At 43.4% G+C, this 18,607-nt stretch overlaps 1 long non-coding RNA gene across 1 annotated transcript in view; it reads right to left on the bottom strand.

The window, feature by feature from the left end:
- Window positions 1-18,607, bottom strand: part of LOC128104307 (uncharacterized) — a 50,767-nt gene that overhangs the window by 14,178 nt on the left and 17,982 nt on the right. The window lies entirely within an intron of this gene.

An 18,607-nucleotide genomic window follows, 5' to 3' on the forward strand; every position in this document is an offset into this window, starting at 1 on the left:
TCTAGAGCCTTTGCTGCTCTTCTCTTTACCTTCCAGCCTCCTTCTACCTACCTCAATTTCTTTCCTAGTATGTCCTAACACGTGCCTGCATTTTCCCGTTTGTTAATCAAAGTTGTATATTTTGACTCAGTTTTTCTTGATTGATTTTTATTGTATGAGCGTGAGTGTTTTGCCTGCATGCATGGCTATGCACCACGTGTGTGCTTGGTGCCCTCGGAGGCCAGAAGAGGGCGGGGCACAGGGTCTCCTGGGACTGTCGTTGCAGATGGTTGTGAGCTACCATGTGGGTGCGGGGAAGCAAACCCAGTTCCTCTGCAAGAAGAGCCAGTGCTCTAACCACTGAGCAACTTCTTCAGCCTCTCTACCTAAGAATTTAACACAAGTCAAACGCCTTTGCAACCTCTCTGGTCTCCTCTCTGGATCCCTTGCTCCCCCCACCAAAGACATCAAAGTTGCTTTTTTTTCTTTTTTAAAGCTTGCTTCTGGCTACCTTTCCTAGACTAGTGATTCCTAGCAGAAAAAATAAATAGTAGCCTGGCCAAGACATACAAATGTAGAAAGTACAGAGTTTCTTTAGAAATGTTGCTTTGGTAAAGCTCTTCGCTACTGAATTTACTTCTTCATTCTGTGTCCTATGCTAGGAATTATTAAGAATCTCTTTTTGGGGGTATGTTCTCCTTTATTAAACATAGTCTTTTCTCATACAACAATATGAATACAGTTTCCCCTCCCTCTAGTCCTCCCAGTTCCTCCCCACATCCCCTCCAATCTGGATCCACACCCTTTCTGTCTCTCTTTAGAAAAGAACAGGCCTCTAGGTGATAACAACAAAACATAGCAAAATAAAATATAATAAGAGAAAACAAAAACCATCATACTGAAGTTGGACAAGCCAAGCCAAGAGAAAAATTGAAGAATTCCAAGAGAAGAAACAAGAATCAGAGATCCCTCATTTACACGTTCAGGAGTCCCATCCAAGTCCTAAGCTGAAATATATACAGAGGCCCTGATACAGGCCTGTGCAGGCTCTGTTCTTGCTGCTTCGGTCTCTGTGAGTTCACAGAGATTTGCTCAGTTGTGTTAGAGGGCCTTGTTCTCCTGGTGTCCTCCATCCCCTGCGTCTTCCCCACTCATTCTGCCTCCTCTTCAGAGGTGTTTTCTGAGCTCTGAGGGGATGGGTGTGATGGAGACATCTTGTTTAGAGCTGTGTGGGCCTCTGTGTCTGTTCCCATCTGCTGCAGGTGGAAGACTCCCTGGCGCTGGCTGAGTAAGGCACCAATCTAGGAACACAGCAGAACAGCATTGGGAGTCATTTTATTGTTACTTTTTTTTCAGAGCAGTCGTACTTGGGTTTACCTTAGGTCTCTGGGCTCTCTAGACTGGGGTTCTTGGTCACCCACGCTGTGTCATGTACAGATTCCATCTCACGGAGGGGGCCTTAAATCAAATTAGACATTGCCTGGTCACTCCCACAAGGTTTGGACCACCATGGCACCAGCATATTTTGCAGACAAGACAGATTGTAGATCAAAGGTTTTGTGGCTGGATTGGCGCTTACTTTTCTCTTTTGGGAGCCTTTCTGATACTTTTCCATGTCATAGACTCTAGAACACAGGAATGAAGGTTCTATGTAGGCATCAGCTTGACCTCTCCATGTTCAATGAGCTGTGTGGGTTTTGTCTGCAGCAATGGGGCCCTGCTGTCAGCTTGTGAAGAGTAAACTATTGTCTTGAACAGCAAGGATCTCTTTAAAACATGAATGATTGGGAAAAATAAAATGAAAAGCAGATTAGAGAATGTCTCAGACACAAAATATGGAACATGAAGAAGTTTCTGGATCAAGTGAAGTACTGAGTTGTGGACAACAGCATTTCATCCTCCTTTGGTCTGGCCAGATCCGTGCCAAGAGGCTGCTCCAGAAAAATGGCCTGTGGGAAGGCAGGGGGGTGATGGCCTTCAAGGAATAAATGTTGCTATAGTGTGGACTGTGATTGTCCCTCAAAGACCCACGTGTTGAAAGTTTACTCTCCGGGTGGTGCTGTTGGGAGGTGGAGAATACTTCAGAATGCCCTGTCTTATGGGAGGGTCATTGGGGTTGTCCTGGAAGGTGACTGGATGGTGGGATCTCATCTTCTCCTCCCTCTCTTCTTTACCCTCCACCATTCATCTCCCTCTCCCACTTTTAATTTGAGATGTGACTGTTTTGCTCTGACACATGCTCCCATCACAGTGTGTTGCCATCAGACAAGGTACTGGAACTGAGCCCATAAATGCACCATGCCTTTGAGCCTCCAAAACTATGAATTCAACTAATCCTTTTCTCTTTATAAATTAGTTGCCTCAGGTATTTTGTTATGGAAACAGAATTCTGACTAATTTAATGAGCTGGATTTCTATTCTTTTTATTTTTGTTAGTTTAATTATTCTTATGTAATACATCATAACATGTACCTGAAAGAGTTTTTGTATTTTTCTTCTCTTTGTGTTTAAACTATGGACACTACCACAGCTATTCTTTCTGCATCAGTGGCTACTTCTGGGTTCTGGATTGGTGAGCCTGGACCAAACAAGGCAACGAAACAGAAGTCAACTCACAGATGGATTAAGAGTTCTTAGGATGCAAGTCTTTTCTGTAGTCACTTCTTGTTTGCTCCTTAGGATTTTACTTTTCATGGCCATAAAATTATGTTCTGTACATTTGCATGCAAGCGTTTAACCACACTGAGTGGTGACATAGGTTTTCAGGATGAACTTCTCAAGGTATTTAGACCTTGACCTCAGAGATTCTCATTTAATCTGTAGGGGCTGGATAAAGAATAAGATTTCGTTATTTGTTTTTCAAGATTTGCTAATCAAAATTGCATATATATATATATATATATATATATATATATTTACTTAAAAGCAAAATAACAACAAAACAAGTTCTGTCCTTGACCTTAACAAAACATAACTCTTCAAATACAAAATGAAGAACTGGGATCATGGAGGAATAAGAGCATTCATCTTCTGATGATTGGATGGAGCACATACAACACATGACGTCCTGGAGCATGACTCAGCATGTGTGAACCTATTTATGTGGTTTTGGTTCCTCTCAGTCCCAGTCTCCTGAGCTCATCACCAGTATTCTCTCATCATGTTCAAATCCAAGATGTCCCGGACACAGTAGGACACCAAGTGGCACCTCAACCCTATAATCTATGGATGCCAGTAGCCCCAGCCACTGTAACAACTGAAATTGCCTCTGGACATTGCCAAATACCCCCTGGGTGACAAAGCCATCTCTTGAGAGTACTGATCAAAATATATTCAAACACTCAGGACAGAGATACCAGTGACCTGGAAATGTTTGTGTTCAGCTTTCAGAGAGCATGGGATCTTTATTTAAAGATTTCAGTGCATGAATTTGAATATGAAGTGAGTGAAATGAAACATGAGTGAGTGAGTCAGTCATCAAGAACCACAGATTTCCCCTCAAAACAGGAGAGATTCCTTTAAAAACAGTCTTTAAAGCTTTTAGTCTTGGCTTAGTCACAGTCATTATGTTTGAGACTTCTTCTGCTGTGATAACCACACACCAGAAGAAGTATGGAAAGGGTTTACTCGGTGCATTGTAAGCATTTAATAAATGTTTACCATTAAAAATGCTTCTTATTACTAACAGTTATTATCATGAAGTATTTAGAGCATATGGCTTTCAAAAGTTTTAAAACTAGTTTAATTATATTTTTATGTACTTGTTTGTTTATTTTATGAGCGTGGGGGGACACACACAAGAGCATGTGTGTAGGGCAGAGGACAACTTTTGGGACTTGCTTTTTTTCTTCCACCATGTGGGTCCAGAGACGGAATCCAGGTGGTCAGATTTGGCGAACTTACCTTTACTGCTGAGCAGTTTCACTGGAGCTCAGGGTTACTCTAAGTGCGAACTCATGGGCTAGGGAGATGGTTTAGTTGGTAAAGTGCTTGGCGTGTAAGCATGAGACCCTGAGTTCAGTCCCCCACAAAGCACCCGTGTAAAAAGCTGGGGATGGTGATGTGCGCCTGAAGTCAGTGCTAGGCGAGTGGAGACAGGGGAATCTCTGAGGCTTGTTGGCTAGCCAGCCTAGAGGAATGGGGGGAGGGGGACTCCAGCTCCAGTGAGAGACTATATCTCATAAAGTAAAGTGGAAAGGACTGAGAAGATGGCTCAGTCAATACAGGGCTGTGACAGCCTAAGGCCCTGACTTTATATTGCAGTGCATACACACACACACACACACACACACACACACACACACACACACACACGTGCACACACTCACCCATGCATGCATACACACAAGCCTGACATGGCAGCATGCGTCCATAATCCCAATGCCAAGGAGACAGAGACAGAAGGATCTCTGGGACTTGGTGGCTGGTCAGTCTAGCTCAGATTGGCAAGATATAGGCTCAGCAAGAGACCCTGGTCTCAAAGGCTAGGGTAGAGAACAATCGAGGAGACACCTGATGTTGCCTTCTGACTTCTACTTGCACATTTGTGTGTGTGAACACAGCAACACACTCAAGAGGAAATACTCACTTCTAATGGCCATAATCACCCTTCAGGGCTTTCTCATTATCGTCGTAATGATCTCAAACTTGGGTTTTCTCCTGTTTTGTTTGATTTTAATTCTTTGAGACGATGCCTCACTATATAACCCAGATTGGCCTCAAACTTCAGATCCCATCCCCCTGCTGTCTTCTGAGGGCTATGATTGCAGGTGTACCCCACCTTTCCCATCTGGTTTTCTCCTGTTCTATGAATGAGGAAGTGGGTTCAAAGACAAACTGTAGCCCCTGAATAGCTAGTTCGAGTCTTGGAGGCCCAAGACTGAGTCTAGTTAATTCCAACTTGTAATACCTCCTCCATATTATCTGCTAAGAAAATGTAGAATTGGCAGGACAAATACCACAGAGTGGGAAATCCACAGGGGTATGGGTGGGTTCCACTGTGGACATCTGTCTTTTCCTTTCCAGACACAACTACTCCGAGCCCACCATGTTACACTTTTAGAACATGAAAACCAAAACCTAACTGGCACATTTGCTTTCCTTCTACAACAATCTGGTGCTCATACAAAGCCGCGCATCCTGCCCTAACCTCTGTGGGAAGAGCTTGCCTGACAGAGGTGTTAGGTGCTGGGAGCCAACTCCACTTCTTGTGCGCTCTGCACGCAGTTGGGTGCAGTTCAGAGCCGAGGATTTTCAGTGCTCCATGGGCAACCTCTTCCAAGAAAGCCTTTGGCTCGCACTAGCTGTGTCACGGATGGTTTCTGAGAGCCCCCCCCCCCCAACCCATGTCGTCATCTGTGCATGTGGCAACAGAAGAGAGAGCTAGTTACCGGGCCACACAGCCAAGAACTCTTTGTGGCACGACTTCACCAGATACAGTTGATCGTGAGAGGCCCTTGTCTGCCAGAGCTGAAGCCTCAAGACTGAGTGTTGCCAGGGGCAGGTGACAGAGAAGCAAAAGCGGCTGTCTGAGGGCTGAAAATTAGAAATGACTAAATAAGGAACTTGTCACCGCTCCATAAAGATGTGACAGAAGTTAGATTTGTTCTGAATGTTAAATTTGAATTTTGGGAAATATTGACATTTACCATCTGAGAATCCAGAGCTACCCTCCTACCCCCCTACCCCTAGACATGTAGCTGTTCTTCCCCGTCCCTCTCAGGGTGCCACCGCCTCCCCATCTCCCCCTACACACACAGTGTGAGCAAATACTCACAGCTCGTGAGTACTTCACTAGCGTGGGTTTAAACGACATATTAAATTTATTCTAGAGGGTATACCTATAGCATGGGAAATGTTACAGGATGGAATAAAGACCTCAAGGAGCTGTTCCGGCCTGATAAAGTGGAGGAGTTAAACTCCAGATCTCAAAGGGGGGGATATGATGATGAGCTTCCTTTTAGAAGGGGACCAGGACCTTTTCCATTTAGAAGAAAAGCACAGTTTTCTTATTTAAGAATGGTAAGAAGGGAAGAAATAGACAGGAAAAAGTAAAATTAAATGTGCATTTTGGAAACCAAATAAGTTAAAGCGTCATGTGAATCTTTTAATTTAGGAAACCCTGGAGAAGATCCTTGTTAATTTAAAATTCACTAGATAATATAACAGTACATATGAATTAAAAATGCTGTTCACAATGTGTACTCTCCATGCATACAGACTATATGTTTAGCAACCATGAAGCTAGAGTACCTGTAAACCACTGTATACCACATATCTACACAATACACTCACATGCATAAACATTCATATATACACACACATACATGTTTACATAATATATGGATACACACATACATGTGCACATAAACATATGTTTACACACACACACACACACACATACACTACTGTTTTTAGGCTCAGTGAGGCAGAAGGGAAATGATGAATCTGGGGTCCTCTATCTCTATCGGGAAGCTAAACCTCTGTATACACACACAGGAAGAAGTCACTAGAGGTTTCTAGAACTCCCCATGGTTGTCTCTGCCCACATAATATAACAAGGGTTTTCTGGAGGAAGCTATCTCTCCTTCACAGTCTCATGAACATTTTAGATGAATTGGATCATCTCTTTTTTTTTTTTTTGGTAAGACAATGCAACATGTGAATGATTTCTGGTTTTATAGAAATGTTTGTTATATTTAGTTATTTGGTGTGTTGGGCGGGGGGTTCAGTACCAACGTACCAATGTGGAAGTCAGGGGGCACCTTGCCCTTGTCTGCCGAGCTATCCTGCCAGTCTGCTGCTTTCCTTTAGCAGGGTCTTCTCACATGCTTCCTGGTGTTCCCTCCCCTCACAATGGGAAAGAGTGTTCAACTGATTGGTTCTTTCATAAGAAACCAAGAAAAGCAGACAAAGTGGCATGTTAGTTTCTAAGTAACTAAAAATTTTTCATCAAAAGAAATGGAGTCACCAGGAAGTGGTAGGGCAATATTTAAGTATCAAAAGCAAACTTTTACCCTCAGCCCAGAATCCTATGGTCAGCAAAAAAAAAAAAATATGGGGGATTGAAACAGAAGAAGGTAGTCAAAGGATATTCTTTCATTTTTCCTTAAAATGTTTTTCATGGAATATACTTTGGGCATATTCTTTCCTCTCCTACGTATCCCCCCAGTAAGACCCTATTAATGAAGATATCATATACTTATGTCATTGAACATGGAGAAATCAAACTGGTGCTCAACTAGGAGTTTCACCCCTACTGACTAGCATTCCTGGTGCCAGAAGGAATTCTACATGCTACTAGAGGAGAAAAATGATCCTCAGCCTCACCCAGTTACGAATTCTGCAGGTTACACTAACAAATGGTGGCACAAAGGTTATGGGAGTAACCAGGTACTTTTTGTTGGATTTCGGGCTCACTCCACACCTGACACTGTTAATGAGGCCAAGAACCTGAGGCTAGACAGGCCAGGGGTACTAGGGAAAAACCTACTGCAGTTATTTTGCTGCATGAACACAGCAATAAAATGACACCATATTGCTGTACCCATAGATCAGTGCCTTGCTCATCCCTCATCAGAGAATCTTCTTCTTGAAGTAGATAGGGGTTTACACAGAGACCTACAACTGGACAGGGAGGGAGAGACCTTGGAGCACTCAGCCCTGAATGAGATGTCTGTATCACACTCTTCCCCTCAAGGCTCGGGGACCTATGCAGAAGAGGAGGTGGAAAGACTGTAAACGTCAGAAGTGGTGGATGATTCCAAGGAAACAGTGCTGGCTAGATACAACATGGTTGATGCACAGATGAACTCAGAGAGACTATGACGGCATGCATAACATCTGCATGAATTCAAACCAGACAAAATCCCAACATGGGGGAGTGTGAGAGGGCATAAAGTCCCATCTCTAACCAAGAAGCTATTCGCAATTGATAGCTGCTGGGAAAGTGAAAATCACTTTTCTTCAATGGAACGACACTGGGTATATCAACCTCACCCCAAGGCAGATCTCATGTTCAAGAGTAATTGTCCAACATAAAATAGACTCTATGCTTGCTTTTGTTTTGGGGTTTTTTTTTTTTTTGGTTTTGTTTTGTGCTGGTTTGGGAATTTTTTTAAGATAGAAAGAATATGAAGTTGAATGGGTAGGGAGGGGGGATCTGAGAGGAGTTAGGAGAGGAGAAAAAGTATGAGCAAAATAAATAGAATTTAAATGAAGAAACAATGCCCCAAAGACACCATATGCTATGATATAAAACCCCCAGTACCAGGAATGAGTTACACATTTTTGAATTATTGCTCAAATGGAACCCAAAGACACCCCAACCATTACAGGCTATTGCCATGCTATTGGTTACCTCCACAACCTGATGGTAAGAGCACATTGCAGAGGGCATTCTTAACTAACCTGCTCTACTCATAAAAGGCACAACAGACATAAGGAAATGATAGTGAAATGAAATCAGGAGTGTTAGGAATAAAGGGGGAAGCACAGAAATGTCAGCCATGTAGGCATGGTGGTGTTTAGCATGCTTTTCTCAAGGAAGAGAGCCTTGAATTGCTAGACACACGGGCACTTAATCCAACAATGGGAATCTGAAAGACAGATAGGCAGCAAAGCAGGTTCCTAACCAAAAAAGCAGATGCTTTGAAGAACAAAGAAGCCAGAGTCTGCTGGCAGTGGATGGCACAGTGATAGAAACACCGAGAAAGAAAGGCATCTGCCAGCCTGTATTTCTTGCTTCCCTTTTCCTATGTACCACTAGAAGGTGCTGCCCTGATTCAGGATAGGTGCACACACACCCGTTACCATCACATGTGATAATCCTCTTTGGAAATGCCACCTGCAGACAAATTATAATTTCAAAATATATGAATATCATAGAAAGTGTCCTCTTTTCTTTCTGTTGCTGACAAACACCCCAACCCAAAGTAATGTTAGGGGAGGGAGAATTTATCTAGCTCACAGCTCCAGGTTTTGGTCCATTATGGTAGACAAACAAAGGCAAGACATTAAGCAGCTGTCACATCACACAGGAGCCGAGAGAAAGGAAAGCGTCCATGCTGCCTACATGCTTTAGCTCATGCTCAGCTCACTTTCCTCAATACAGTTCAAGGACCAGCCCATAAAATGGTGCCACCCACATTCAGGGTGGACCTTCCCCTATCAATTAACAAGGAAGACAACCCCTCACAGACATGCCCACACACCAACCTGACCCAGGTAACTTTTCAAGTAAGCTTGTTTTCCAAGCTGATCCCAGGCTCTGGCAAGATGACATTGAAAGCCAATCATTACAGAATAGCACAGCAGTAGTGCAGGAGGGTAAAGGATTCTATGTAGTGACAAGAAAGCCACATCCCATCAGCAGGGCCAAATGTTGATCTTAAGTTTACTATTAAAATTTGGTTCTCATTACTATTTAGAGCAAATGCTGGAAAATTACAAAAAAGAGAGACATAGTCAAACATGCAATAGAAACACGGCAATGACATACATATAAAGCATTCAAATAACTCACATGAAGGGGAAGCCAAGAGAGCAGTGAGACCGTGCAGAAAGCAGACAAACAGAATGAAACGCAATAACCTCGAAATTTTCCTTAAAAATTCATCACAATATAAACCAACTGAATGACAGAGATCTGGATATTTAAAAAAGGGACTGAACTACATGCTGGCTACCAAAGTCACTTCACCACAAGCATAGTTCCAGCTGCAAACAGTCAAAATGCAAGCTCTATGCATGCAAACCCTGTCTGAGGGGATGCTGAGCAGGAAGAAGGCAAAGGCTGCTGAAGAGAGCAGAGAGTTGGGGACGTACGTGCGATGGAAGGCACGATTCACTCTAAAGAGAAAGTTGTGGACGTACGTGCGATGGAAGGGGCAATTTGCTCTAAAGAGACACTAATCCTGAGCACACAAGCTCTCAATAGACTTTCAAACACGTGAGAGCGAGAGAGCAGAACTCCAGAGGGAAACAGGCACACCACATGCACGGAGACCTCAGAACACGTCAGTGGTTGACAGAGCTGGGAGGCAAAATCAGCCAGTGACAGCCAGGGAAAAGGCCTCGGAGTAATGGGAAAAGGAATAGATGAAAGAACAAAATGTTTGGAGCACTGCAGACAGTCATCACCTACCTTCGGTTCTGTTGTATACCCGGGTAATTAATATGAGAATCCAGGGCTGGTGGTATAGATAGACCAGCAGGAAGGCACTTGCCTAGTTTAAAATAAAAGAAAGAAAGGAAGAGAAAGAGGAAAGGGGAAGGAAGAATGGAAGGAAGGAAGGAGGCTGGGGAGATGGATGTGTTGGATGTGTGTAAAGCACCTGCCATGTTAGCACAAGGATCCCCACGCAGGCGCAGTGGGCCCACCTATGATCCCAGTGCTCAGGGTGCAGAGATGGGATTCCTGGAGCAAGCTGGCTAGCTAGACAAACCAAGTTGGCCAGCGCTGGATTCAAGTGAGAGACCCTGTGTCAATAGATAAGGTGGAGAGTGACAGAGGAGAGCATCTGATGTCAACCTCTGGTCTCCACACACATGTGCGCATGCACCTGCAGACATGTATGCTCACACACATGCAAACACACAAACACCTCACATGTACATAGGGGAACACATGAAAGGAAGGGGGTCTTTTAGAGTTTCCATTAAAGGACCTTTCATACAAGCTAGAGGTGCTTCTCTATTAATTCATTAAAACCCAACTGGCCTTCGTAAGTCGCCTCTCCCTTTGAGTCTCTTTCTCCTTGTCTAGAAGGGGAGGTTCCTCCCCCACCCCCCACCAGGCTTTCTCCAATATAACTAGACTTTACCTAAGTTTTCTTCCAACTCTGATTTTCCCAGAACTTTTTATTTTCTGGCCAATTTTTTTTTTCTAGGCAGGCATTTTCAAGTCACTATTGGAGCCAAATTATCTTCCATCTTTCTGTTTAACTTGTAAGGAATTAAAGATAAAATGGAGTGGAGCCCTGCTTGCTGCTACTCAGTCAAAAGATTGTCATCTAGAAATCCCCTCTCAGAAACAAATATCTTGAAACAAAGGCCAAAAACAATATGGAGAGAGATAGATAGATAGATAGATAGATAGATAGATAGATAGATAGAGAGAGAGAGAGAGAGAGAGAGAGAGAGAGAGAGAGAATGTGTTCCAACCACACATCTTGATTTTTTTTCTGCTAAAATCATGTCCCCCTGTTAGGTAGACAGCAGTGTAAACCATATTTAACCAAATACTATTCATGCATAATGAGAAACATGGATGCATTGCTTTAGGAAAGTTACATGCTATAAACAAAACCTGACAAACTGCTCAGACTTTGATAGTGCAAGAAGCAGCAGAATAAATTAAAAGCTAGCCACACTCTTCTCAGCTTTCTGATGGGCTTTGTTCAAACAGTTCAAACAATCGCAAAATATTAGTCAAGCCATGTTCACGCATTCTACTATTGTGATTTTTATTTAAGAACATTTGTTGAATATTTACATCATTGTTCTAGCTGTAAACCTTGGAAGACACAAGATGGAGGAGATAGACTTTCTAGCTATATAAGAATTTCTCACTAGATTCACTATAAATTCCAGTAAAGAAAGTATGAATGTTTTGCTTGTCTTTTGTGTGTGTATGGGTGTACATATTTGTGTATGCATGTGTGTGTGTGTGTGTGTGTGTGTATGCATGTGCACATGCAAGCAAGAGACAGCTGTCAGTTGTCCTGGTCCCTCTCCTTTATTGTTGACATGGTCTCTTGCTGAATCTGCAATTTACCAATGTGGCCTAGTCTGACTTGTCACAAAGCTCCAGGGATCTTCCTGTCTCTGCCTCCCTAGCACTGGGATTACAAGCGCATGCCACCTTGCCCCTCATTTTATATGGATGCTAGGGATCTGAATCCAGGTGCCCTGTGCTCATGTACATGGCAAGCACTACCCTAACAGAGTCATCTCCCTGACCCTGCATATGTTTTTTAACCAGGGTGTGGTATACTGCTCCATCTGAATTATCAAAAGAAGAACAAAAGAAGAACGGATTGCCAAGCTAATCTTATTTAACTCCTTACTGAAGGAATGGCTTTCTGTACAGAAATGGGTTCCATACAGTCTGTTATTCTCTTATATGTATGCATATACCAATAAAGCATGTATTTTAAGTCGCTTATATCGCTTCCTTATAGATAGAACCTCCCCTCTCCAACATCAAGATTTGATCAGAAGTTTTAAGCAAACTTCTTTGCTAAGAGTCCAACTCCATAGTACTTCTAATTGTTGATACCAATCACCCAGGGATTGTGTGTTTAAATGCAAATGTTGATTCAGGGAGTCTGGGGAAAGGCTTGAGATTTTCATTTAAAACTAAACAAAGCAAACCAAACAACAATAACAACAAAAACTAAACAAAACTCTAAAACCCCCCAAACAACCTGCCATTGACCATGGACTGTGGAAGCTATAATGAGTAAGAAGAGGAAGTGTGAAGTACAAATGGAATTGGGGTTAGGCTCCATCTGGATGAAACTATAATGACTGGAAGGACAGCCATGACAGAGTGACAAATATAACATCCCAAAATGACTCTAGAATTAAGGGGAGGCTTCATGCTTAGACACAACAGTTAAAAGTACTTCTCTGGGCCTATACCTAGCTGGTGACAGTCTTGCTTGCGCTGCGGATGGGGTACAGGGATCCTGTTTTTGAACCTTCTGGGCTTCCCATAACTTGGTGCTATAAATTGTTGAGGGAAAGGAGCCAAGGACTGAAAGATGAACCCTGCATAGTCTCCCTGCTGTGTGAGATCTGAAGAGGCTGATCTCATAGAAGCTGTGAGGAGAATGCTGGTTACCAGAGCCGAGGAGGAGAGAATGGAAGGAAGATGGGAATGGTATACAGCCACCAAGTTACAGCTGGATTAGAAGAATCCACTCTGGTGTTCTATTGAGGAGTAGGGTGATTGTACTTAACAATATTATATAGACAGAACAGGCAAACAAGCCTATTTCAAACATTTTTACCACAAAGAAACCATATGTGGGTGAGGTGATAGACAGGCTCATTCCTCTATTTTAATTATTGCACAATGTTTTCACATATGAAAACACCACACTGTGCCCCATACACATAGACAATGATTGTGTATCTGTGAAAAACAGCAACAACAAAATCAGCTACTGATATATCCATGGGTTGGAGGAAGGATGCCTTTAGCAAAGGTAGGGGGTTGGTAGCCTTCTTTGTGAGTGGGTCTCATCATTTTGCTCAGTATAATGAATTGCACTGTTTCTTGGAGTCACCTCCTAAGTGTCATATAATGGTTCCTGAACTTAAAGAGGAGGACTTTGGGACCTCCTAAGTGTCATATAATGGTTCCTGAACTTAAAGAGGAGGACTTTGGGGAAGGCATGCGATCCAGTGCTCAGAGGATCTCAGAGGGTACTGTCTACTGCCAGAATCCGTTGGAGGTCGTGACTGGCAGAGGCTAGTTCAACTTTGATGCTATCATGCCTTCAGACTGAATTTCCAGGGTTGCCTGAATTCTGTTTTCTCTAACGCTGCTTTGCAAAAACAAACAAACAAACAAACAAACAAACAAACAAAAACAAAAAACAAAAAACAAACCCAAACAACAACAACAACAAAAACCTCACTACCTATTCTGATATAATAGCATTGGATAGTGCACCTTATAAAACATCCGAGACGCTCAGCTGACCTGCTTTTTCCTTCTTTAGGATGGCTCATGAATGTGCATCTAGGAAAGAGCGTGGCTGTTCAAAACCTAAATAAAGCCCACATTTCCTAGTTTGCACAAGGTCTGCCAGCACTTTTCCTACTGCATTGACTAGGGGACTGTTTTCAAAAGAAACTTTTTGAGAGAACCGTGTCTCAAATCACACAAAATCATTTAACTTTCATTTTGCAAGACATCCCTTCCAACTGGAGGGGAGCTGCACTTGCTGGCCTCCTGAGGAGGAGGGGGGACATGCACCTTCAGGGAACATCAGGAACTCCCATGGTGAGCTCAAGAGTCTGCTGGTCTGGAATTATTGCTGAGAGTTGTAGGGAAGGGGGATTTAGAAGTTTCTAGAGTCTCTTTCAGAAATGAGGAGGACAAGTTGTTGCTTTTGGTTTGTTTGTTTGTTTTGTTTTTTTCTGAACAAATGAATGAATGAAAACATTGCACTAAATTAGTCTTCTTCAAGCCATTTCCTGTGGAGATCCTGACAGACATCCTTTCAACAGCCCCTCCCCTTCCTGCCACCCTGCACTTCCCATGACTCTTCAGTCAAAAGAGAAATGGCTGAGGCAGCAGGGTCAGCAGGGACTCCTGAAGGATCCGCACAGACAGAAGCTAGCCAGGGAATGAGCACCTGGATCTGAGCTGCGGCTGTAGCAGTCACAGCGGCGCAACCTTTACTGAGTAGCTTAACTTCTCTTCCGTTTCTGTATCTGGAAATTGAGTGAGATGACTTCACTTTTGAAAAGATGCATTTATTGTTGTTGTATGTGTATGGTTTTGCATACATATACCACATGTGTGCAGTGCCCATGGGTGCCAGAGAAGGGCACTGGATACTTTGAACTGGGGTTACAGATGACTGTGAGCTGCCATGTGGGTACTCGGAATCAAACCTGGACTGTCTGCAAGAGCAGCAACTGCTCTCAATCTCTGAGCTGTGGCTCCAGCCCCTCTTTTTTTTCCCCACCCACAAAGAGCAGGGGCTCTGTAGCTTAGTCCTTCCTTCAGAATTTCCAACTACGTTCATGAGACCCTGACTGAGGAGCTTATAACTCATTTATGAGAGGAGTGGCCTACTCTTATCTGACATCAGGGTTCACCCAAAGAGGTTAAGACCACCTGGATGATTGATGTGAATAAAAAAAGGGTCCACCCCCAAAGTCCGGAGGTCATTGCTTGACAAAGTATTAATCTTAAACCCATCAGCTCAGCAGTTTTGCAGTTGGAAGTCCATTCCCAAGCTATTTCTCTCTTCTCTTAATTCTCTAATTTCATCTGAGACTCTTTTACATGTCACTCCAGGGTGACTCTTTAGTAAGACCCCAGACCAGGGGACTCTTCACTGAAACATAATGCCCCCTCATCTAACAGCAGTGATTATCACAGGAAGTAGAATTTGCTCTGTTTTAATGAAAATATATACATACACACAAACCACACACTGAAAAAGAACACGTCATTTTTACCTTTGTCTTGGGGAAATGTTGAGAAGCCCCCATGGCTAGTAGAGACGGAACCAATGCTACAGCTTTAAATGACTCTTCTCTAACAGGAGGAGAAACCAGGAACCAAGGACTCCAAAGAGTCAAGAGGGAGGACATTTGATCACTTGATCTCCTATGAGTTAACATTTTGAAGGCATCCATGTCCAGAGTGCTGGGAGTCAGGTTTCAGGAAGTGGAAGGAGGGATGGTTCCAAACAGCAAGAAAGAGTCAGCAAGAGAGATGATGGACATTTACATCAGAACTAACAGACACCTACCAGGAGGCTCTGTGTCCCACCCCCACACCCCAGAAGAGGAAGAAGAGGAGGAAGAGGACGAAGAAGAGAACAAATAATGTGAATAATAAGAATGAGAAGGAGAAGAAGAGGAAGAGGAAGAAATGGATGATGCGGGGCCTGGCCTGAGCTTGGCTTCAGCCTACATCATGCCGGTAAGTTTGCATGTGGTGCGCTGGGACTTTACTACTCAGACTCATAAAAGAGCTGGGCACCATTCCCAGAACATTGCTAACTTTTCCTTTTCCTTCTTTGGTCCACATGTTATAATCGTATTTTTTCCCCAAAGCCATTTTCAACTCAAGAAGTGGAGAGAATATGGAGTCCACGTGTTACCCAGGTTTAGAACTAGTTTTCTCCCAACAGTGTTTTTCTGATAAATGGCTAGGGAAACAGTAGAGGTTTACAGGATGTATAAGGATGACCTGCCTCAGGCCAAGAGGAATGAATGCCAACTCTGCACCTGGAATGGGGTGCTATTCTACTCCAGGAGGTTTTAGCCAAACATGGATCCCAGACCCGCCCCCATCTTTGTTCTTACCGAAGAATCACGGTAGGATGTCTGCTGTCAGTTAACTCAACTTTCTTTCTCTGTACCCCAAAAGTTGTGGGAACCATCTTCATCAACACCCCCTTCCCTCCATCTCTATTTTCCTATAAGCTGCACCCAGTGTTTGTGTCCTGGATACCATGCTGTGGGATGGTCTGTATGTCAAATTGCTCTGATTGGTTAATAAATAAAACACTGATTGGCCAGTGGCCAGGCAGGAAGTAGGCAGGACAAGGAGAGAGGAGAATTCTGGGAAGTGGAAGGCTGAGGCAGAGAGACACTGCCAGCCGCTGCCATGACAAGCAGCATGTGAAGATGCTGGTAAGCCACGAGCCATGTGGCAAGGTATAGATTTATAAAAATGGATTAATTTAAGATATAAGAACAGTTAGCAAGAAGCCTGCCATGGCCATACAGTTTGTAAGCAATATAAGTCTCTGTGTTTACTTGGTTGGGTCTGAGCGGCTGTGGGACTGGAGGGTGACAGAGATTTGTCCTGACTGTGGGCCAGCAGGAAAACTCTAGCTACAGTACCATGTCTTCCCTGTCCGATTAGGAGTATGATTCACTCGGGCACTTGTCAGGATGGATGCAGGGTTTTGGAATCCTAACTCTCTCCTCTCTGGCCCACAAACACAATGTTGTCTGCTTCCTCGGGACTGTTCCTTGAGGTTCAGCAGCCTGGGCTGCAGTTATCTTCTCAGCTCTGAGCTTGGAGCCACCCACAGGGCAAAGCCAGGAGCGGAAAAACAGACACCTGGGAAATGCATTTCTTGCAAGTCACTTCTCCAAGTTTCAGTTTCCCTTCACAGTCTGCAGGCTTTGACCTAGTTTCCAGATTTCTCTCTAGTGTAGCATCCCTTCATCTCTGAGGGAAACAGGTCATCCTCATTTCACCTCTCCTTGGGGTCCCTGCTCTTGGCCTTTAAGCAAATGACCCCACTCACCCCTTTCTAGGAACATCCTTCTCTCTACCTTGCCTCCTTACCAGCTCACCATCCTATTTTTTCTTCCCTTTCCTTGCTAAAATCCTTGGAAATGAACTTTCCACATGAGCTTAGACTCTGTAACGGGTATGAGCAAGCCCACCATGGCCTCTCTTTTGCACTGATTTGAACTCTAAACTCTAGACAACATGCAAAAATCAAATTCTTTGGTTCCCTGAAAATTAAGCTGAAGAAGTTGAAGCTCGGAGAGATGACATATAAGACAATCGTTTTCCAATTGCCTTTTCTGCATTTTCTTATGGCTTTGCCTGGGGAGCTGCAAGCATAGCTTGGAAGAGGTCCGCTGTTTAGGCTGATAAAATCAAGGTAATACCCAAGTTTCTGGACAAAGGGGATGGGGAGGAGAGGCCTGATGTGCTAGCGAATGTGGAGAAGAGAGAGCATAAGAAGAGAATTCCATAATTCTGTTTATGAACCTACTAAGTGAGAGGCCTAACCCACTAAGTGCAAGGCCCAACCTAGCAGCAAAGGCTATGGAAACTGAACTAAACAGTCAGCCACCTTGCAGTTAATCCTGGCAAGGCATATGCTTGAGGCATACCAAAGGTTTGAAAGGTTGAATGCATTAGAATCACCACCCACAGGAGAACTTTTTGTGAGAACTTAACTTAGTTGGTTGCCTAATTAATCAAGCAAAACCCCATTTCACACACACACACACACACACACACACACACACACACACACACACACAATCATTATATAATGATAATCTATGGGCATTATAATATAATGATAATCTATGCTCCAGGATGTTGACAATGTCTTTGCACTGCCTGTGCCTAGAACAGACCAATTTCCAAGGGAAATCACAGTGATAGGTGCCATTCGAAGATGACCCAGATGTTAAAATCCTCGGGCAGAGGTTATACAGCAGCCTCCATCACCATGGTCCATGAGGCACAGTTAAACATCCTTTCGAAGGATGGAAGGAAATGAATTCTCTGCAGAGAGGCGGAAAGCATAGAAGGGACTTAATGAAAACAATAGAGCTGAAAAACATACCTGAGATTAGAAGAAAAACAAACAAACAACTATTGGAAAAGTCCAAGAGAAGAAGAGAAATGACAGAGAACATAGTGTAGAGTTAAAGACGGGTCAACAGAAGTGATCCCATGTGAGGCCAGAGATCCAACATTAGAAGTAATATGGGGCCTTGGGGCGGTAGAAACTATCAAATGCTCTCACATGTCTGTCACTGGAATTTCAGAAAAGTGTGAGAAGCAAATTGGAGATGAAAACTTCTACAGTTGGACAAAGGTAATATAAACAAAAAATAGCTATGTTTTTTATTTATTTAATGTGCACGTGTGTGTGGGCATGGGCATGTGCTTGCTACAGAGTGCAAATGTAGGTCAGAAGCTAGCTTATGGCCATTGCATCTCTCCCACTGTGTGGGTCTTGGGGACTGAACTCAAGTCTTCACAGTTGGCAGCAGGTGATGTTACCCACTGAGCAATCTTGCCAGCCCTGGAAAAGGTAAAGTAATGATTAAAGTAATTTTATAGAGCATAGCAATTAAGTGAATAATACAATGGGGTTAAGCAGAA

Source organism: Peromyscus californicus, unplaced genomic scaffold (assembly GCF_007827085.1).
Source record: "Peromyscus californicus insignis strain IS unplaced genomic scaffold, ASM782708v3 Scaffold_8__1_contigs__length_139910024, whole genome shotgun sequence".
In the NCBI taxonomy this organism is placed as follows: domain Eukaryota; kingdom Metazoa; phylum Chordata; class Mammalia; order Rodentia; family Cricetidae; genus Peromyscus; species Peromyscus californicus.